At 38.5% G+C, this 23,618-nt stretch overlaps 1 pseudogene; it reads right to left on the minus strand.

The window, feature by feature from the left end:
- The window catches only part of LOC140982091 (uncharacterized), a 31,695-nt pseudogene extending 20,296 nt beyond the window's left edge, over positions 1-11,399 (minus strand).
- Between the last annotated feature and the right edge of the window lie 12,219 nt (positions 11,400-23,618).

Raw genomic sequence — 23,618 nt, forward strand, 5'->3', positions numbered from 1 at the left:
AGATGAACATTGAGGTCGATAGGCAGGGCAAGAGGCCCTATTAGGCACCTCAACAGCAGCGACCCCAGTTTAAGAGGCCTTTCCAGGGGCAGTAGGGGAAGTGGCCATTTCAGTGACCGCCAAAAGGCAAGGTCCTATTCCTCAACAGAAGGCTCCTCAGAGACCCTTTGAGTACCCAGTGTGCCCGAAGTGCAACCGTCAGTATCCGAGACAATGTTTATTTGGATCGGGCAAATGCTTCAAGTGCGGAGCCAGCGATCATATGTTGAAGGACTGCCCACAGTGGAGGCAGCCGACCCAGGGTAGAGTGTTCGCCATGCAGGCAGAGGAGGCAAACCCAGACACGACCCTGCTGACTGGTAACTTATTTATTTTAGCACCGCATTATTCTTGCTATGCATGTTTTGAATTTTTTTTGGGATTAGTAGTGCGTTAGTTAATATTTTGGTGACTTGGGATATAAATTTCTACTACGCTTGAGGTTAAAATTAGAATTTTTGGGATATAAGTTTTGTGTGTTGTGCCAACGTCTCTCAGAAAATATTTTAATAAAGAGAGTAGTCACGAAGGCCCTGATAGATTCAGGGGCCACACACTCTTTTATTTCGGAGACATTTGCTAATCATTTGGACATCAATTCCATTGGGCTCGACGTGAGTTATTCAGTGACAGTCCCATCAGTGGAAGAGTTATCAGCTACAAGTGTGGTCAGAGACATCGATCTTGAACTACAGGGCCACCTAGTGTACACCGATTTGATTGTTTTGCCGATGCCAGAGTTTGATATCATTTTGGGAATGGACTGGCTGACGAAGAACATAGTTCTTATTGACTTTCAGAAATGGTCAGTGTTGGTAAGACCGTTAGGCATGGAGCAGTTTCTCTTTGAGCCGGATAGATGGAGAAGTTTCCCTCGCATTATCTCTTGTATGCAGGCACAGAGACTTATTCACAAGGGTTGTCAGGTTTTCTTAGCCATTATTGTTTCAGCGCCTGACGCACCCACTCCGTCAGTATCTGATGTACCAGTAGTCAGAGATTTTCCTGAAGTCTTTCCGGATGACGTCACAGGCCTTCCACCAGAGAGAGAGGTGGAGTTGTCCATTGACCTTGTGCCAGGCACCGTGCCAATCTCTAAGGCACCGTACCGGTTAGATCCAGTTGAGATGTTAGAACTCAAACAGCAGATTCAAGAGCTTCTAGACAAAGAATTAATCCGCTCTAGTTTCTTACCATGGGGCACCAGTACTCTTCGTAAAGAAGAAAGATAGGAGCATGAGGCTGTGTATGGATTACCGAGAACTGAACAAGGTAAAGATCAAGAATAAATACCCACTACCACGGATCGAGGACTTGTTTGATCAGTTGTAGGGAGCTACAATGTTCTATAAGATAGATCTTCGATCGGGGTATCATCAGCTGAAGGTAAAAGATACAGATGTTCATAAGACAGCCTTCAGAACCAGGTATGGTCATTACGAGTTTTTAGTGATGCCGTTTGGACTGACGAATGCTCCGGCGAAATTTATGGACCTCATGAACAGAGTTCTTACTGACGAAGAACAGAGTTATCATATACTCGAAGACCCATGAGGAGCACTGTTAGCATTTGGGTACAGTTTTGCAGGTCTTGTAGAGTCGCAAGTTGTTTGCAAAATTTAGTAAGTGTGAATTCTGGTTGTAGAAAATAGCGTTTTTGGGTCATATAATTTTTAGCATTGGCATTGATGTGGATCCAGCCAAGGTGGCAGCAGTTAAAGAATGGATTGAGCCGAAGAATGTGATAGGATCGATTAACGTATCAAGAGTGTTTAGAAGGGGGGGTTGAATAAACACTCACAATTAAAATGAATCTTTTCGAATTTTGAATTCAGTTCGGTGACTAACTGATTCTCGGAATCTTGTTGGTCAATGACAATCAGTTAAACTAACAGTAGTTGCGGAAAATAACTGACTGAAAGATAGAATACAAAACTGAAATAAAGTACGCAAGGATTGTTTCTGGATGTTCGGAGATTTCAATAACTCCTACGTCACCCCTTCTATCGCAAGGATAGGATTTCCACTAAAAGACTTTGATCGAATACAAGATTTGTACTGACCCACTTCAGTTTGGACTTAACATTGCCAAAACTGAAACTCTTAGCATACAACAGCTTTTATCAGTTCGTGACTGATCTTAGCACAACTGATATATTCTTGATTGAATTACAAAGTGCTAACACGCTCAAAGTTTAGCTTTAGATGCTACTGATATATCTGATATACGTGAGCTGTGAATTGTGATTTTAGCAGCGTAACAGCAAGCTTCAATAATGCGTTGATGGTTCTTCTTCTCAGCTGCTTTGTTCACTTATTTATATGATTCCTTTCCAACGGTAACTTGAGATGAATTTGAATCTTTGTATCCGTTGATTTTTTACTTGATTATTCTTTGGATATTGTTTCCTTCATTTATTGTGATGCTGCGTCTTAACTGCTTTCGCCGAAATGCGTTGTTCTAAGCTGTATTGATTTAAGTGCGGCGTTGCAATCTTCTATGTCTCTTTGTCGGTTGATCGTTCTTTCCCGAGACATGTTTAGTTGAAGGAAGCATACGGCTGAATATATCAACTGATTGGTTTCCAACTGATCAGTCAGCTGTCTTCGAGAATTCAATTAAGTTCAACTGATCAGTTTCCAACTGATCAGTTGGTTTTCTTTGAAAGTTCAGTTCAGCTTGGTTCGGTTGCCTTAGATAATATGCGCGATACTCTTCAGTTAGGCAAGCTGTATAGATCGAATATTTGATCAGTTAGTTCCAATAAATAATCGGTTTGTCAAACATCCGAAATTAAGTTTCCACCAATTTCCCCCTTTTTGGTGTTTGACAAAACTAAGCAACAAATAACTGATCAATGAAGCTTATATGATCTTCAAGTTCGTTGTAGATAAAATAATCAACTGTTGTGTACAGATTCGTACAATGAAAGAATGAAATAATCTGAATGAAATAATCTGTAGCTACATTGTATCAAATCTATTGAGCTGATCTCCATTGAACTGCTGATCTGATGATCTATTCCCCTCTTTTTGTCAAACGCCTCCATTCTGACAGATAATCTCTTAACATCGGTTGAAAGAATCTTGACAGAAGTGGCTACGTCTGCGACTGTATTGAGCACAGTGGTTTGCATGAAGTCTATCTTTCTTGATACGAGTGTCTCCACCGCATCAACTCTTTTGGTGATAGTGTCTTGAGTCGCTGAGAGACTTTTTTCTATACTTCTATTCTTTTTTATTTCAGCAATTGCAAAGGAAAGAGAGGTCACGGTAGCTTGAACTGCCTTCAGTTTCTCTGAGTTAAATACTTCTGCATGTTCCAGTTTCAGAGAATGGACGAGTTGAGTATGCTGAATGTTAGAGATGGCAGAGAGAATTTTATGCATATTATTATGAATATCTTGAATTTCGTCAAGAACTAATTCAAGATCATTAGATGAATGAGGTGGTGAATGTCCAGAAGTTCCAGGTGCTTGTCCTTCGGAGACTGGATCAAAGACCACTAAGGTCCTGTCAGTTATAACTGTCTCTGCAATGGTCTGTTCTGGAACAATTATTTCAGCAACTCCAATTTGATCTGGGGGAGGAGAAGATAGATCCTGAGTAGCAACTGAATTGTCCGGCTGAATAGGCAAATTTGTGGTATCTTCAGTCGGAGCATCAAGAACTGGTGCTTCTGCTGGAGATTCAGCTGAAACGAGGACTGGCTCGTCAGTTGGAATATTTTCAGAATGTAGCAACTGAGCCTCCACATTTTCAGTAGTTTCTTGACCAGGTGACTGAGCTGGCACATCAGTAGGCTGAACAAGCTCTTCAGGTAAGACGGGATCCTCTAGAACTGCTCGATCAGTTGAGTGATCAACTGAGACAGAAACAAGTTCCTCTGTTTGAGATTCTTGAATCACTGACTGAATAATTTCATCAATATTGACAAGTGTCAAGTCAGCTTCTGAGTACATTTGAGGATCAGCAACAGAGGATCGAGGCATATCCTGAGCTTGTTCTTTATTCGGTGATGTGGATTCTTCTTCTTCTTTTTCTTCGGAAGGCCCTCCATGAATGATCAATTCCTGATCTCTTTCCCAGAATTTTATCTGTAAGTGCAAAGAGGTAAGATCTGAATCCAATTGAGTAAGCACTGCTCGATCATTGTAGGCAGTTGGATTCGTAGGAATGTAGTTGGTTTTCAGCTCTTCAACCAGTTGTGCCAACTTTTTGGATCTTATTAGATCAAAGAAATAATTTTTTCTTTGCAAGGCCTGCACGATAGTGGCAGCTTTGACTATCCTCAAGACAATTTCTTCCAGCCTGATAAACTTCTTAAGCTGGGACTTTCTCTTTAATTGTTTTGCAAAAGTATGAGTTCTGTACATAGTTCAGGCGTCATAAGTTTTCAGTTTGGTTGTGGCAAATGCATTTACCTGTTCCCAAATGAGGTCGATATGGGTTTGAACTGCATATGTTGTCCTGGGCTCTTCAATCAACTTGCCCTTCCCTTTCTTGTCGGTGAGAATGTTTGGAATGTTCAATCCTAAACGAGTAGTTTCCACTGTCTCCCGAATAGAGATTCCCTTTGGTCGAGCAGGAGCAAAGAAAATAGGGCGATTAACTGTTTTCAGAGAGGACATGATCCTAACTGACTCCTTCTTTGATGGGTCAGTTGTTCGAGGNTAATTGGAGCTCAACAGGCTGCTCCCAAGTCTGTAAAAAGGGCAAAAGCGCTGACTCAACTGAAGACTACAAAGAGAAAGTTGATTATAAGTGAATCAGAATCGGAGANAATTTTTGGCATTGAAAATTTTGAATTTAGATGATCTCTCTGAATCATCAGCCACCAATCCTTTAACTTTCATCAGGTAGCTTAACTGAACAGGGAATCCCTTGGACTGCTTGTTGGATTGAAACATGTTCTTCAAAGTGTTGAAGATGAGGTGCTTCCAGTTGAGTCGTCGGTCGGCCATAATAACAGCAAGGGCCTGAAATTTTTCCAAGGTTAAAGCAGCAAAGGATCCTACCTTTGCCAATAGCCCTTTGGCTACAATATCAGCCAGTAACTGAACTTCATGTTTCAGTTCTTTCTTTGGATCAGAGACCTTGATTTTGCGTCCATCAACAGAAAGAAGAGTTTGCATAGCTTCAACATCTGATGCTTTGACTTCAACAAGGTGTGCCAATCCATCAGACGGCAACAAAAATGTTTCTCCAAAAGAGTTTTCAAATAAGGTCTACAATTGACCATTAACAGTAGAGGTGATGATACCATCGGGATTGACAGAACCATTGGAGTAGAAATCAAGAAGTTCCTTCGGATAGATCTCCTGGGAAGATTGTCCCAAAAACATTCTGAGACCAACAGATTCAATCTTCAGAAAAACGTTCTTAACATCAGCTTCCTGAACTGATAAAACTGAGTCAAAATCAATGGCCATAGCATTCAACATGTGAGCTGGGATCTGGTTTGCCATTTGAACTGAATGATTTATTGCGAAAGAGAATGCTTGAATTTGTTTTTGCTCTGAGAAATTTGGATAAGCGTAAAGAAGAAGAACTGAAATGGGGCGGGTAAAGTACTTATGTTCGTGACTGTTTGAATTATAGGACACGTGTCAGTCCAAAAAAAATTTGAATAATAATATGTGTACGTGTGCTATAAGCGTGTGTGCAAAAAGTGAGTGGTTTTAAAATAGGCCACGTTATGAAACTGCAGTCACGTCAGTTGATTTGGAATATAATAAGTTTTTAATTTGTTAACTTATGTGGGAAGATTTGTAAAACATCCAGCTGAACAATCAGTTGGGATACTGATTTATTTCAGTTGAGAATTCACAAACAATTGTCCTCTTAGTTAACATTTTCAAAAACTGATATTCCCCCTTAATGGGTGCGCAAAATAATTAAAAATGACAATAAAAAAAAATTTAAAGTTTAAGGAATTTATTGTTTGTTGGAACGTGCACGGCCCTTCAGCTTCCATAACTCTCGGCTATAAATAGAAGTAACACAGTTAGTTTCAGTCATATTAGTGAAAAATTTAAGATAAAAGAAATGGCTGGTGCGAGTAGCTCGAGTGCTTCGCCGTTTTCTCTGGAGGCCAGGAAGGCTGAGATAGAAGATGAAGTCTTCTATGAGAATCTTCAGTACTGGGAGAAGTTACAAGAACTTGAGTTCTTGTATAACACTGGAGAGGCTACCACTCTTGAATGGGTGGCAGAGCTGAGGAAGGTGCGGGAGCAATTGCACATAGCTGAGTGGATTGACGTCTTTAAGGATGGTCATAATCATCAGCTGATGCTCCGGAAGGAATTGAAGATCTTGAGGCGCATAGCTTATTCACACAGCTTTGCCAAGACGTCCACTCCACCTTTATCCACTTGGTTGAAGATGCAGATAATTGATGTAGAGGAAAAATATTATGCTGTAATGCGAGCTAATGTTTATGCTTGAATAAAATATTTATCTGAGTTAATTTTGTCTTTTTCTTTCTTGCAAATTGGTAGTTTCATTAGTTATTGTAAATGAATTACTAACTGAACAAATGAACTATTAAAGAACTAATATTAGTTGACTGTAAACTAAAATCAGTTAAGATTTAAAAACCAGACTGATATCAGTTGAAAAAATGAATCAACTGGTAATTAACAAACTGATATCAAATAAGCAACTGATAGATAAGAAGCCTGGGTAATTGAGAAAAAGCTTTGTTGGCTTGAGACTCTTCAACTTCTTTGACATTNTATACTTGGAACGATTTGAAGTGAGACATGTTACAGAGCTTGTCGATCACAAGGTTCTGTTACAAGCAATGTTGTGGAAGGAGTGGCATGTGATTAAGAAGATTTCTATAACTAAATCATTCTCTAGAATCCGAATTTATGAATTGAACAATTTATTACAGAATGGCAGGATTCAGTTGGTTTTGAATTGTCTACTGTAAGATGGAATCGTTTCTATTCTTAATAACATATCATTTTCAGTTTATTGTTGTGTCCTTATTTTCTGCAGACAATTTCATTAGTAAATTAACATTAACAATTTTCTTATGATAAATCAATTAAACCAAGAATATTGCGAAAGTAAGAAAACTTAGTCTCGGGTAATGGTTTGGTGAAGATGTCAGCTGCTTGTTGCTCAGTGGATATATACTCCAGTCGAATGTCCTTCTTCAAAGCATGATCTCTAATCAAGTGGTGTCTGACATCTATATGCTTTGTCCTTGAGTGAAGAACTTGATTATAGGTAATGGCAATTGTGCTCGTATTGTCACAAAATATGGGCGATTCATTTGTAATTACTCCATAATCTCTCAGTTGTTGCTGGATCTAGATCAGTTGTGCACAGCAACTACCAGCAGCTAGATATTCTGCTTCAGTTGTTGAGGTAGCTATAGATGTCTGCTTCTTGCTGAACCAAGAGATCAGTCTGTCTCCTAGAAACTGACAAGATCCACTTGTGCTTTTACGATCTAGCTTACATCTTGCATAATCTGCATCTGAATATCCAACTAAATTGAAAGAAGAATATTTAGGATACCATAATCCGACATTTTGTGTGCCCTTAAGATATTTCAAAATTCTTTTGGTAGCTGAGAAATGTGATTGCTTAGAATTTGCTTGAAATCTGGCACACATACAAACTGCAAGAACAATATCAGGACGACTGGCAGTTAGGTATAATAATGAACCAATTAAACCTCGGTACAGCGTCGCCTCAACTGATATTCCCCCTTGATCAGTGTCCATGTTAACTGATGAGCTCATGGGAGTGGTTGCAGCTGAACATGATTCCATTCCAAATTTCTTTAGCAATTCTTTTGTATATTTAGTCTGACTGATGAATATACCAGTCTCCAGTTGCTTCACTTGCAGTCCAAGAAAGAATGTCAGTTCACCCATCATGCTCATTTCAAACTTGTCCTGCATTAACTTAGCAAACTTTTCGCACAATTTAGGTTTAGTTGACCCAAATATAATGTCATCAACATAAATTTGAACAAGTAAGATATGATTATTTTTAGAAAATTTAAGCAAAGTCTTATCAACTGATCCTACGGAAAATCATGATCAGTTAGAAATTTTGAAAGGGTTTCATACCAAGCTCTGGGAGCTTGTTTAAGACCATACATGGCTTTGTTCAAATGATAAACATAATCAGGTAAACTATGATTTACAAAACCTGGAGGTTGTTCAACATATACTTCTTCCTGCAGTTGACCGTTCAGAAATGCACTCTTTACATCCATCTGATATACCTTGAATTTCTTGTGTGATGCATAAGCAAGGAAAATTCTGATTGCTTCCAGTCTTGCAACTGGAGCATACGTCTCATCATAGTCAATTCCTTCTTCTTGCCTATACCCCTGTGCCACTAATCTTGCTTTGTTGCGTACAACTGAACCATCCTCGTTCAGTTTGTTCCTGTACACTCATTTTGTACCTATAATAGTTTTTGAAATTGGTCTTGGAACTAAGTTCCAGACATTGTTATGAGTGAACTGATTTAGCTCTTCTTGCATTGCATTTACCCAGTTAGGATCAGCAAGAGCTTCATCAGTTTTCTTCGGTTCTAGTTGTGAAACAAAAGCTGAATGGATAAATAAATTTAGCATTTGATTTCGAGTTCTTACTGGATCTGATGGATTTCCTATTACCAGTTCAGGTGGGTGTGATTTTTTCCATCTGTACTCAGTATTTGTTGTATCAGCAATTTCTTCAGTTGGTAACTGAACACAATTTTCAGTCTCAGTTGGTGCTTCGTCAACTGGTATTTGAGTGTTATCATTATGCTCTAACAACTGATCATCAGCAACGACTCATATACATCTGATTGGTCCAGTACTTCTGGTTCAGGTGTTTGAAATCTGTTTTGATTGCTGTGACTTTCATTTTTGCTATCATCTTCCAAACTGATATCTGTAAATCGATCAGCTAGCTCAACTTGATCAGTTGGCTTATCAGTTATTTCATTTTCATCGAAATCAACATGAGCTGATTCTTCAACATTTACGGTTTTTTTGTTGAAGACTCTATAAGCTATACTAACTGATGAGTATCCAAGAAATATTCCCTCTCCAGATTTAGCATCAAACGCTTTTAAATAAATTTTACCATTATCAAGGATAAAACATCTTCAGCCGAATATTTTGAAATAAGTAATTACACTTTTTCTTCCATGCCAGATCTCATATGGTGTTTTCATATGATTCTTATTAATCATTGATCTGTTCTGAGTATAACACGCAGTGTTTACTGCCTCTGCCCAAAACCTTTGAGAAATACCAGAATCAGCAAGCATTGTTCTAGCAGTTTCTTTAAGGGTCCGATTTCTTCTCTCAGCTACACCATTTTGCTGAGGAGTTCTGGCTGCTGAGAGCTCATGCTTAATTCCAGCATTTTCTAGAAAATTTGAAAGAGTTTTATTGATGAATTCAGTTCCTCGATCNACACCAAGGTGTATTTCATTACCCCTAAGCTCATGACTGGTATAGGACCAAAAAGATCCATGTGCAACAGTTCTAAGCATCGGGATGAAGATTTACAACCCTTGTTTTTAAAAGAGGATCGTACTTGTTTACCATACTGACATGCTGAGCAAAGTTTTTCTTTTGAAAAAGCTATTTTGGGCAGACCAGTTACAAGTTCATGTTTACTCAGATAGGCAATGGTTTTAAAGTTTAAATGATTTAGTCTCTTATGCCACAACCAATTTTTAGATGACTTGGAAGCAATAAAACAAACTGGTGCATAAGTTTGATCATTCCAACTGACTTTATATGTGTTTCCACAACGTTTGCTAGTTAGTATGATTTCATCAGTTGAAGTTTTGACTGAACATGAATTTTTGTCAAATTGTACTGAGAATCCACTGTCGCATAACTGACTGATACTAATCAAGTTATACTTCAGGTTTTCTACTAATAGAACATCTTTAAAAGTAAAGTTTCTATGGATAAGCTTACCCTTACCCACAGTTCTACCTTTGGAATTGTCCCCGAAACTGATGTTTGGACCACTGTATTTGGTCAGTTGAGATAGCACACTTGCATCTCCTGTCATGTGTCGCGAACATCCACTGTCCAAATACCATATTGAGTTCTTGTTTGTACCTGTTATCTGCAATCACACACATAATAAAACTTGGTACCCATACTTATTTGGGTCCTGAGCTGATTAGTCCCTTAGGAACCCACACTTGGATTAGTCTAACAGACTTTCCAGTAGTTGTATTCCAAATTGTTTTTCTCGGCTTTTGTGTGCATGGTGTGTAGTGTACAGATGATACATTATGTATTTTAGGTTTATTCAACTGATTGTTTAGTCTGTATCTCTTCTGAACTGGCTTGCAGTTATAGTAATTGAAGTAGCTATTTGAATAGTTTTTGTGAAACCTCTTTGATGACTGACTTTGTGAATCAGTTGAGGATTTTTGACTATAACCAATCCCATATCTTCTAGCCTTGTTCATATTTACAGTTGGTTGCTCAATCAGCTTACTAGGCTCAATTTGTTCTTGTACTACTGCTGATTTAACAAAGTGAATATATTTCCCTTTGTCTATTTTTAGCTTTGGTTGAGTGTCAGACACATTTCTCCTTGAGTGTTGAACCCTAAACCAGTTTTATCAGAAACTGATTTTTGTGAATTCTGCATTTCATTTAGTGCAGTAGATAACTTGTTGCAAGATTGAATGAGCTCAGTCTGTTTTGAGTTTTCAAGAATCAACTTTTGGATTAATAACTGATCTTTGTTTCTTTCTGCTTTTAACTCAGCAATTTCCTTTTTCAGACTCAACCCGTCAACTGATTCATCAGTTTTTGTTTTATTTTCTGTGGGATCAGTTTGCTTTGCTTTGATTTTTTCGAATAATGATGCAAGCTTTTGATATTCATTTACCATATCATGTAGTGTTAGAATGAGTTCTTCTCGTGTAAAGTCAGTTGAGCTGAAATCAAATACTTGTTGACTAGATGATTCTTCTTCTGCATCATTAGCCATCAGGCACTTGTCTGCCTCATCATCACTAGAGCTGCATGAGCTTTCTGGTTATGACTCCTCACTGTCAGTTTCTGCCCATTTAGATTTGCTTTTTTCGGCTAAGAGTACCTCATGTTTCTTTCTGAAGGACTTCTTATCATCCTTGGGTTTTCTTTTGTTTTCATATGATTTTTTTCTTCCATCAGTTGAGCCTTGACTGTCCTTCATGGGTTTAGGACAGTCAGCAATGAAGTGACCTGATTTGCCACAATTGTAACAAGCATTTGTTTCATCTTTGGAGTTGTTTCTTTGGTATGACTTTAGAAAGTTTCCTTGATTCTTTCTCATGAACCTTCCAAACTTTTCGATGAATAGTGACAGCATCATTGCTTAACTGATCAGCAGATTTCTCAACTGAACTAGTTGGTTCTGTTCTGACAGCAGCTAGAGCAGTTGTGGCTGCTGGTGTGGATGGTTCTCCTTCTCTGGTTTGCTGTTCGAACTCATAAGCTTTAAGATCAGCAAATAGATCATGAAGTTCAATCTGGTTCAGGTCTTTGGATTCTCTCATTGCCATAGTTTTGACATCCCATTCTTTGGGAAGACCTCTCATTACCTTCAGTGCAACCTCTTTGTTTGTATACACTTTTCCAAGTGCATTTAACTCATTGATGATACTGCTTACTCTTTCATCATACTCGTGCATTGATTCTCCTGCTTTCATTTTGATATTATCAAACTTCTGAACTGCAACTGAAAGTTTATTTTCCTTGGTTTGATCATTTCCTTCACAAAGCTGGATCAGCTTTTCCCAAATTTCTTTGGCTGTCTTACACATCTTTATTTTGCTGAAAGTTATTTTGTCCAGCGTCTTGTGCAGAATGTCTTTAGCCACATTATCAAGATTGGCTTTTCTTTTATCTTCAGTTGTCAATTTAGTTGAATGAAGTCATGCTAGCAAGTTTATAGATCAAAAGTATTCAAGAACAAGATTCAACTGCTCTGATACCACTTGATAGGATCGATTAACGTATCAAGAGTGTTTAGAAGGGGGGGTTGAATAAACACTAACAATTAAAATGAATCTTTTCGAATTTTGAATTCAGTTTGGTGACAAACTGATTCTCGGAATCTTGTTGATCAATGACAATCAGTTAAACTAAGAGTAGTTGCGGAAAATAACTGACTGAAAGATAGAATACAAAACTGAAATAAAGTACGCAAGGATTGTTTCTAGATGTTCGGAGATTTCAATCACTCCTACGTCACCCTTTCTATTGCAAGGATAGGATTTCCAATAAAAGACTTAGATCGAATGCAAGACTTGTACTGACCCACTTCAGTTTGGACTTAACACTGCCAAAACTTAAACTCTTAGCATACAACAGCTTTTATCAGTTCGTGACTGATCTTAGCACAACTGATATATTCTTGATTGAATTACAAAGTGCTAACACGCTCAAAGTGTAGCTTTAGATGCTATTGATATATCTGATATACGTGAGCTGTGAATTGTGATTTTAGCAGCGTAACAGCAAGCTTCAATAATGCGTTGATGGTTCATCTTCTCAGCTGCTTTGTTCACTTATTTATATGCTTCCTTTCCAACGGTAACTTGAGAGTAATTTGAATCTTTGTATCCGTTGATTTTTTACTTGATTATTCTTTGGATATTGTTTCCTTCATTTATTGTGATGCGGCGTCTTAACTGCTTTCACCGAAATGCGTTGTTCTAAGCTGTATTGATTTAGGTGCGGCGTTGCAATCTTCTATGTCTCTTTGTCGGTTGATCGTTCTTTCCCGAGACATGTTTAGTTGAAGGAAGCATACGGCTGAATATATCAACTGATCGGTTTCCAACTGCTCAGTCAGCTGTCTTCGAGAATTCAATTAAGTTCAACTGATCAGTTGGTTTTCTTCGAAAGTTCAGTTCAGCTGGGTTCGGTTGCCTTAGATAATATGCGCGATACTCTTCAGTTAGGCAAGCTGTATAGATCGAATATTTGATCAGTTAGATCCAATAAATAATCGGTTTGTCAAACATCTGAAATTAAGTTTCCAACAGAATGCATCAGAGATCCGCAGTTTCCTAAGCTTAGCAGGCTACTACAGGAAATTTATTCAGGGATTTTCTTCGATAATAGTGCCACTCACTTCAATGACCAAGAAGAATGCTAAATTCGTTTGGAGCGTTGAGTGCCAGAAGAGCTTCGATACTTTGAAGCAAGATCTTATTTTAGTGCCAGTGTTAGCCATGCCAGCAGGGCAAGGCAATTTTGTGCTATACATCGATGCTTCTAAGATTGGTTTAGGCGCAGTTTTGATGCAGCATGGTCGGGTCATAGATTATGTCTCCAGACAGTTGAAGGTGCATAAGAAGAATTATCCGACTCATGATCTTGAGTTGTCTGCCGTTGTCTTCGCGTTGAAGATTTGGATACATTATTTGTACGACGAGAAATGCCAGATATTTACCGATCACAAGAGTCTCAAGTATTTCTTCACGCAGAAAGAGTTGAATATGAGACAAAGACGGTGGTCGGAGTTAGTGAAAGACTGCGATTGTGAAATTAGCAACCATCCAGGGAAAGTTAATGTTGTGGCAGACGCCTTGAACAGAAAAGTTGTAGTCGTAGCACAGCTGTCAGTGCAGAGATCCCTTCAGTAAGAGATTCAGAGATTTGGTTAGAGGTTTATCCTAAGGACAGAGCTCCTAATCTGTCTAATCTGACAGTCCAATCTTATTTGCTAGACCGAATCCATAAGGGCCAGCCTTCGGATGAGTAGTTGCAGAAATGGAGACTGAAGGACGAGGCCAAGGGCAGTGTACTCTACACAGTGTCCGATGGTATTGTGAGATACAAAGGGAGAATGTGAGTGCCTAGTGTTGATTCGATCAGAGAAGATATTCTGACAGAGGCACATACATCTCCGTATTCCATCCATCCAGGAGGTACCAAGATGTACAAGGATTTGTAGATTCTGAATTGGTGGCCAGGTATGAAGCAAGACATCCGTAGATTTGTGTCTGAATGTCTCACTTGTCAGCTGGTGAAGGCAGAGCATTAGAGACCAGCAGGGTAGCTTAAGCCACTCCCTATCCCCGAGTGGAAGTGGGAGAATATCACCATGAACTTCGTTGTTGGGTTGCCGAGGTTAGTAAGGGGATCCAATGCTATTTGGGTTATAGTGGATCGACTTACTAAGTCGGCACACTTCTTGCAAGTGAAGAAAACTTTCTCCATGACGCAGTATGCAGAGCCATGGGGACGAAGTTGTCCGACAGGGACCCGAGATTTACATCGTCCTTCTGAAAGAGTTTACATGCAGCCATGGGGACGAAGTTGCTATTTAATACAGTTTTTCACCCGCAGACAGATGGCCAGTCTGAGCGAGTGATTTAGATGTTGGAGGATTTGTTGCGAGCCTGTGTGATCGATTTTCATGGGAATTGGGAATTGAAGCTACCTCTAGTGGAGTTTACCTACAACAACAGTTTCCAATCATCCATAGGTATGGCTCTCTACGAGGCACTGTATGGAAGGAAGTGCAGATCGCCGATTCATTGGGATGAAGTCGGTGAGCGATCAGAACTTGGTCCAGAGAATGCTCAGCAGACTGCAGATGTGGTGGTCAAGATCCGAGACAGGATGAAGACCGCACAGAGTCGTCAAAAGAGTTATGCTGACAAGAGGAGAAGGAATCTTGAGTTTGCCGTAGGTGATCACGTTTTCGTGAAGATAGCACCAACGAAGGGTGTCATGAGATTTGGGAAGAGAGGCAAGCTTAGTCCGAGGTTTATTGGACCGTTCGAAATTCTTGACAGAGTTGGGACACTAGCTTATCGTGTAGCCCTACCGTCGAATTTGGTCGGTGTACATAATGTGTTCCACGTCTCGATGATGATGAAGTACCTAGCTAATCCTTCGCATGTTTTGAGCTATGAGCCGTTGCACTTTGCTCCATATCTGTCGTATGAAGAAAGACCTATCCAAATCCTAGACCGACAAGAACGAAGACTTCGGAACAAAGTGACCAAGCTGGTCAAAGTCCCGTGGCGGAATCAAGCAGTGGAGGAGGCCACTTGGCAGACTGAAGCAGATATGAGAATTCGCTACCTGGAACAGTTTGGTAAGTTTAATTTCGAGGGCGAAATTTATTTAAGGGGGGGAGGAACTGTAGAGTCCAAATTCAGTACACGTAAAACCCATGCATTTATTTAATTGTTAAATTATTTATTCAAGTTTAAATATATTTTTAACGATGCTTGATTTATTCAGATGCATTATTTTAAATTATTTATGTTTATGTGATGCACGTTAAAACGTTCTCTTGAGTTTTACGTTTCACGCGATTATTCGATGCGGAATCGAGGAATAGAGATTGGCGACGATTTTGGCAATTTTAAAATGTGGTATTTTATTTTAAGTTAGAAAGGGGCATTTTAAATGAATTATTTAGTTTTTAGCATTTTAAATTCAAATTTATTTATTTCGTTATTTAGGAATTTAAAACCTTCAAAATTTAGCAATGTTGTGTTTTAAATTTTAATTTGGGATTTGTTAGTAAAGTAAAGATGATTTAGCATTTTATTAGTATGTTAATTATTTAATTAAGCATTTTATTTTCCTAAATCTAACTGCAAACTCACGCACACACCCACATTTACACACACTCACACACATTAGATACACACACTATTGATGGCCTTCTATTTCATTTCATTTTTGAAGAGAAAATTAGGGTTCTCAGAACAAGAGTGCAGCCGCCCCCCTCCTTCTTCAATTTTACAGCATATTTTCGTTAAGTTTTCTTCAAGAAAATCGTTGCACGATCGTCCCGGATCAACCCTCGCACCGTTCCCGCTTCGATATCATCGGTTCGGTAATTTTAAATATAGAAAAGCATGTATATTCTTTCATTCTTGCATCGATCTTGTCATATTATTCGTGTTGTTGTTTATTATGCGTGAAAATTCATGTATGTTATGCAAAGTTTGAGCAGAAATGTGTTGGATCGATTTTGAAACGTTTTTGGATCTCAAAGCTTGAAATTTACTGTCATTTTTAATACTGCGGTTTTTTTTCTATTTTTTGGAAAAACTTTCAACATATAAATCATAGAACTTTTTGATATCGTCGATTTGACAGTAAATTTGAAATATTTGAATAAGAAATGAGTGATTTATGATTGTTTTCGTGGGACTGCTCAAATTGGGTTTTTTTAAAAATGCGTTCTTGAATTTTTGAGTTGCACGCTTCGTTGGGCACCGCCGGGCTTGTTCTACTGCATTTAGATATGTTTTGGGATGTATTTAGGTGTTATTTGGTGGTTCGTTTGGATCGGGAATGGCTTGGGATGTGATAGAAGTCGTACGAAGCGAAATGATGTCGAATTATAGGTTATTGTTGTATTGAAGTTGCTTGTCGATGCTTGGGGACGTTTGGGGTGTTTTTACGGGTTTGAATCAATGTAACAGCATGTACCCGGACCCCTACTCGGACCCTTACATGGGGTCCGTGTACCCCTTTAAAATTTTTTTTTTTTTAGGGATTGTTTTTGGGGTTTGATGTCATGATTAAGTACGAAGATTAAACGAGGTCAAGTCCTGAGAGATTTAGAACGTCATAAGGAAATTTGTCATTTTTGGGTGTGAGCATGACTATACGTCTAAGCTATGAAAGATAAGTGTTCTAACTCATGTTAGTATGTGCAGTAGTGGCTCCAAGCGAGATCCAACGAATCCCTCAATGCTAGGTAAGTATGTTCGACGTGCAAAAGAAAATATGTTTATGTTTTTGAGGTATGCTAAATGTCTTGTGACCAAATTATGAACGAGTTTGGAAGTTGGTGAACGTGGCCGAGGACCTCTCCACCCCGGTAAAGCATGACCGGGTTTAGATCAGGATTGGAAAGCGATAAAGCATGCCCAGGGACCAATCCACCCGGTAAAGCATGACCGGGGATCTCATGTATGTGGTAGTGGATTTTCTCTGTCAGCCCATTACTGTTGTTTTGTCTGATCAGGTACATTTATGTATGAGTCTCTTGCTTTGAAACATATCTCTACGCAAAATGATGTTATGTATGCTCAAGTATGTATGATGCAAGTATGTTTAAGAAAAGTTTTATGATGATAGCACGTCTACACTTATGCTACTACCACTACAACAAAAATGGCTTTCCGCAGCGTGCAAGCGCGCATATGGGCTTTCCGCAGCGTGCAATCTGTTGAAAGTTCAAGATTATCCACGGCGTACATGTGCACGCTGTTAATACTATTATTCACGGTGTGCATATGTATGCCGTTAATACAACTATCCGCGGCGTGCAATGTACGCCGTTAATATTCTTTGAACATCTAAATATTAGCGACGGTTTTATCAAAAACGATGTTATGTATGATCAAGTATGTTTGATCCAAGTATGTTTAAGAAAAGTTTTATGATGATGGCACGTCTACGCTTATGCTACTACGTTCATGTTTCAAGTATGTTTATGTTATTATGTTCAAGTTTCAAGTATGTAAGCCCTACTTTAAAGATGCATGTGGTTTTATTATGTAGTACTTGTTATCTCCAGTTTAAACATGTTGAGTTTTTAGATTCATTAGACTTGATCGATGCAGGTGATGATGACTTTGAGGAGACGAGGGGTGGGGACCAATGAGCCGGCTTGGACTGAGCAAGAGGCTAAACCCGAGGACCGCCCATGTTTTAAGATTTTATGCATGAAAATTTTAATATTATGATTTCACGTTTTTGTTTACGATGTTTAAACAAGTATTTTTTTAGCAAACTTTATTTGTGATCTTTTGTTGCAAATATTTTGGATGAACGGTTTAGTGTTATGGCAATTTGAAAATTGATTTCTTATTTAAATTTTTTTTTATTTTTCCGCAAATTTTAAAAGTATGTTCAAAGTACGGTACGTTACACAACATATATATTCAGTGATGAAGAGAGACACTTATTTTGTCAATTTATCAAATCGGTGAAGTTTCCGGATGGTTTTTCCGCCAACTTATCAAAAAACATCAATGAAATCACTGGTAAAATATTGGGACTTAAGTATCTTGATTGTCATATTTTGCTCCAGCGTTTATTGCAAGCAGGAATCAGGTCATACTTGAAGAAAGGAGTTCGTGGATCTATCATTGAGTTGTGTAATTTCTTCCAACAAATATGTGCCAAGACTTTGAACGTCAGTGATCTTAAATGGAGACAAATGTTGTTCTTATTTTGTGCAAGTTGGAAAGAACATTCCATTTAGCATTCTTTGATATTATGGTCCACTTGATACTTCATTTACCACAAGAGGCGATAATGGGTGATCCTCTGTATTTTAGATGTATGTATTGCATTGAGAGAGCTATGGGTTTTTACAAGCAATATGTTAACAATAGAGCATGTCCAAAGGGGTCGATTGCTGAAGCTTATATTGTTAATGAGGCTTTACTATGTATTTTCGAGATATTGAAACCTGATATAATCGACCAGAAAGAAATGATGAAAGGGTGAACACATACCCGTCTCGAGGTCTTTCCATATTCAAGCATGTTGGTCGACCCCTTAGGAAAGAAAGAGGCCAAATTTCTTGAACCTTCTTTACGAAGTAAGGCAGAGTGGTATGTTCTATATAATTGCCAAGAAATTGAGAAATACCTTGACTAAATCATCTATAACTCTTTCAATTAATTATTTTATATAAATGCATATTGTTAGTTAATATTATTATTTTAAATATTATGCAAATAATAATAATATTTTAAATATCATGTAGGAAACATCGAAATAATCTAATAGCTAGGGGAGTGCGGAATGTGGAACAACAATAAGAAGTTGAGTTTTCATTGTGGTTTAGAGATAAGTTAAGTAAAATAACATGTTCAAGTCAATATGATAAATTGTTCAATCCTAAATAATATTAGGTTGCATTTGAATTGAGTCATTTCAAATCAAATGATATATTTGTATCATACTTCTCTACATTTTTTAGGTTAATGAAATGCGAGAAGCTGGGTCATATGAGGCCACAGATGAATTGTATGCATTACCTAATAGATCCAATTTCATTGTGTACTCATGCTTCAGTGCTATTATCAATGGCGTTAAGTTTCTTAAGGAACAACGAGATGTGAGACGAACACCAAAAAATAGTTGTATTCTTGTTCCCGATGTAGCTAGAAGGGAAAAACTTTTATGGCGTTCTTCAAGAAGTAATAGAGTTCACTAAAAGAAAAATTAAAATCAACAACGTACCTACGACAACGGTTTTAACTAAAACCGTTGTCGTATGCTTTTTAACAACGGTTTTAGTGAAAACCGTTGTCGTAGGTGTATTTTTTAATCAAAAGACAACGGTTTTATGAAAACCGTTGTCTTTTGGGGGTCAAAGACAATGGTTTTTAGGGTAATTGACAAAGGTTTTATAAAACCGTTGTCTTTGATTTAGGGTCAAAGACAACGGTTTATAGAACTGTTGTCAATTAGCGTGTTTTTTTGGACAATCGACAACGGTTTTCTACAACCGTTGTCGAAAGATGAGATTTACAACGTATTTAGCGACGGGTTTGCTGAAACTGTCGCTAACTTTAGCGACGGGTTTGCTAAAACTAATAATTTAATTTTTCTAAAAATGTTAGAGTTCGAATTATTTTATGAGTCGAGCTCGATTTTCTCGGAAAGCTGGTTTTCGGCAAACGAGGAGTTTTTAAAGATTAAAAATATTATTTTTGAAAACTAAATTTTATAAACTTTTATGTTTTAATTAAATAAATGTTATTGGGCCCAATTTAACCAAATTGAGTAGGCCCAATTGCTCTCATACTTGAAGGCCCAAAACCAAAACCCATTAACATGCAAATTTAAAATCTATAAATATGCTACCTAGGCTTCCCAAGCAACACAACCAGCCAAATTTTTAAACACACTTCACACACGCAATTCAAAAATTTGAAGGAAGGAAAATCTAGGGTTCTTCGTCGTCCGCTCGTCCAACTTCGTACCCTCGTCGACGATTGAATATTCGAGCGTTTTAAACACAAAGGCACGTTTTATAAACTCTTTACGCATCATTCAAATCATAATATGCATGTTTCAATTGTTTTTGCATGAAAAATATTTACGTTCGATGGTTAAACGTTTGTAAAATATTTTCAAAATTTTTGAACGTTTTTACGTATATGTGATCATGATATGATTTCCAACGAGTACACTGCCAAACTTAGGATGAAATATGAAGAGAATATGAATAAATTTGAAAGAAAACAAGGCTGGAATCACGCATAAGCAAGGGAGAGAGGCACCTAAGGTGTTCGAGGGTTTGGAATGGTTCACATGATTCAAGTGGCTCGGATTTGTGCATGGAGGCTCACGGCTTGGCTAGGGCTTGGGTTGGGGCCTGTGCTAGATGTGGGTTAGGGCTAGGAAGGTTCCTAGCATGGCTAGGACTCGAGGAGTAGCGTGCAAGGAAGAGTCTACTGGTTCTAGGACTCTTCCAAGGCGCGTAAGGGCAGCAGCGGCCAAGGGGGCTCGCGACTAGGGCTAGGTGGCTCAGGGTTGGTCCAATAAGGTCTAGGGAGGATGGTCAGGTGTTGGGCCATGGGTTGGTACAGTTTGGTTCGCTGTTGGCTCGACCACAGCGTGAGGAAACTTCACATGCGCGCGGCTGCTGTTTCATGTGCAGGTGGCTCGCGGCGCTGGTCCAGGGCTTGGGCTGGATTCAGTTGGGTCTGGGCGTGGTAAAAGGTTGGTGAGGGTCATGTGGACTCTGTGTTGGCTCGAGTAGGAGAGTCCTAGATGGCTAAGAGTCCTAGCGAATGTAGGAAGCTCACGCGCAGCTTTTCTGTCCATGTTGCAGGGCTCGTGCACGAGCTAGGGGCTGGTTCAAGGGGTTAGGTCTGGTCAAGAGGGTACCTAGATTGGTTGGCTAGGGTATGGCTTGAGGTGGCTTGACCGTGGCTCGACAAAATTAGGAGATGGCTCGGTGGTCTTGATTAAGGGTCAAAATCTCAAATTTATTGAATAAAAATTGGAACCATGGGTCCACGGGGGTGGTTCATGACTCACAAGGGTAGTTTAAGTAATAAAAAGTCTATATTTAAAGTTTGGGAAGAAAATATTAAAGTTTGATTTTATTCAGGAATTAATTGCCTCACGAATTATTAAATGAGAAATTAATTGAAAAGCCTCGAATTAAGATGGGTAAAATTATGGAAAATAAGATTCAAGCTTAAATAATTATTTGGGATAAGCCCATATAATTAAAAGTAAGAAAAAGTCTAAATCGAGAAATTTTACATCTAGGAGAAAAAACGGTCATTTTACATGTGGGTAATACGTAAAAGCTTGGCTGCGTCCCGAAGGGGTCATAATGCTTGTTAAATGATTTATTATGATGATTTTTATGAAAATATGATATTTTATGATTTATGGTAAAGCTGTGCAATTTTTACTGTTAAAATGCTTATGATATTTTATGCTTTTAAAAGAAAGTAAAAAAAATATTTTGAGGGATGTGAATTGACTGTGACAAACGATAAATGATATGTGGGGGATCCGTTTTAAGAAGGAACGGTGAACTTACAGTTTTGTGGGGACGTTGTGAGGGAAAGGCCCAGAGGGAGCCTGTTTACGGGAAAAGGCTCCAAAGGAAGCTCGGCGATCATATTTCCATGGCGGAGCCTAGTGCCTGCCCCCATGGGCCATGTGGAGCTGAAGACTGATCAGTCGACCAGAAGATAAAAGCTAGTCACTTTCAAGGATCAAACTTCACCCAAAATGATAAAAGATTGAAAGCTTTACGATTATATGATTTTACGATTCACGATTCAATTATGTTAAAAAAATTTATTTTAAATAAAAGTATGATTTTATTGCATGTGATTGTATATGTATTATTTGCTACTCATGTTTAGAACGTGTTGAGTCATTAGACTCACTAGGTTTGAATGTTGCAGGATTTGATGATTTGAGGAGGCGTTGACGCTTGAGTGGATCGAGTGCGGCAGTATATTCCCGAGGGACATTTATATTCCGCACTAGCTTGTTAGATAAAATATTTAAAAGATTATTGTTAATGATTTTATTAGTGATTTTTATGCTTTATTTTATTGTTATTTTATCTTTTTAAAGGTTGATGTAGGATTTTTTGTTAGTTGACGATTTAGAGGTTTTGGGCACTTGAGATTTTAAATGTTAAATTATTATAATTTATGGAAATGTTAAGTTACTTTTATTAGTAATTTTTGAGTTTATGATTTATATATATAAAAAAAAAGAAGTAGAGGACGTTTCAAGCATAACTGGCAGCTTGAACTTCATTCTCATGTCTCTTAAAATCTCAACAATCCAAACCACTTCACACGTCGTATTTGCCATTGCCCTGTACTCGGCCTCTGCCGAAGACCTTGAAACCGTGGATTGTTTCTTGGTTTTCCAAGATATTAGAGAGTCACCCAACTTAACACAATAGCCAGTTACCGACATTCCACTTATAGGACGTGCCCCAATCAGAATCACAAAATGCAGTCAATGCGAGTGAGCTCTGTGAAAAAAGCAAGATTCCTTGCCCTGGTGCAGCCTTCAAGTACCTCAAAACTCTTAGGGCTGCTTCCATGTGAGATGTTTTGGGACTATGCATGAATTGACTTAGCAACTGCACTGCAAAACATATGTCTGGGTGTGTGACTGTAAGATATATCAGCCTCCCAATCAACCTACAGTATAAAAAGGGTCATCAAGTAGAGGGTCAAGTGAACTCTTTTGTCCAATGACATCATCATATTCTTTTGTAGTCAATTTCTGATTTTGCTCCATAGGTGTGTCAAAGATCTTAGCACTAGCAAGCCCTGCTTCCGAAATGAGTTCCAAAGTATATTTCCTTTGACTCAAACAGATTCCATCCTTCGACCGTGCAACTTCAATCCCCAGAAAATACTTCAAGGTTCCCAAGTCTTTTATCTTTATTTTAGAATGCAAGTACTCTTTTAGGCTCGAGATTAAAGGCTCAAGATTCCCGGTGATAACTGTATCATCAACATATACCAATAAAATGGTTATAAAATCATGTTCCTATTTCACAAACAAGGAATGCTCGTGTTGTGACTGTTTAAAACCAGCGAACCTCATGTGTTGAGCAAACTTCATATTCCATTGTCTCGAAGCTTTCTTGAGGCCATACAAAGACTTTGTGAACCGTCATACTGTCTCCCCCTCACTTACCTCTCCCTCTCACTTCGAAGGCTACTAGTCTCCCCCCACAGAATTCGAAGACCCTCAGGCAGGACCATATAAATCTCTTCGTCGAGATCCCTTTGGAGAAAGCATTTGTAACGTCCATTTGATAAAGAGACCAATTACAAATATCAGCAATACTGAGCAAACAACGGACAGTGGTAATCTTAGCAACCGGAGAGAATGTATCATGGTAATCAATCCCATGGAGTTGTGTATACCACTTTGCAACAAGGATTGATTTAAACCGGTCAACACATCCATCAGCATGATAATTGATATTATAAACCCATTTGTTGCCAATAGGAAGTTTGCCAGGAGGCAGTGGAACAAGATCCCATGTATGGTTGGCATCCAAAGCCGCTAATTC

The sequence above is a fragment of the Primulina huaijiensis genome, chromosome 8, assembly GCF_012295235.1.
Source record: "Primulina huaijiensis isolate GDHJ02 chromosome 8, ASM1229523v2, whole genome shotgun sequence".
NCBI lineage: Eukaryota > Viridiplantae > Streptophyta > Magnoliopsida > Lamiales > Gesneriaceae > Primulina > Primulina huaijiensis.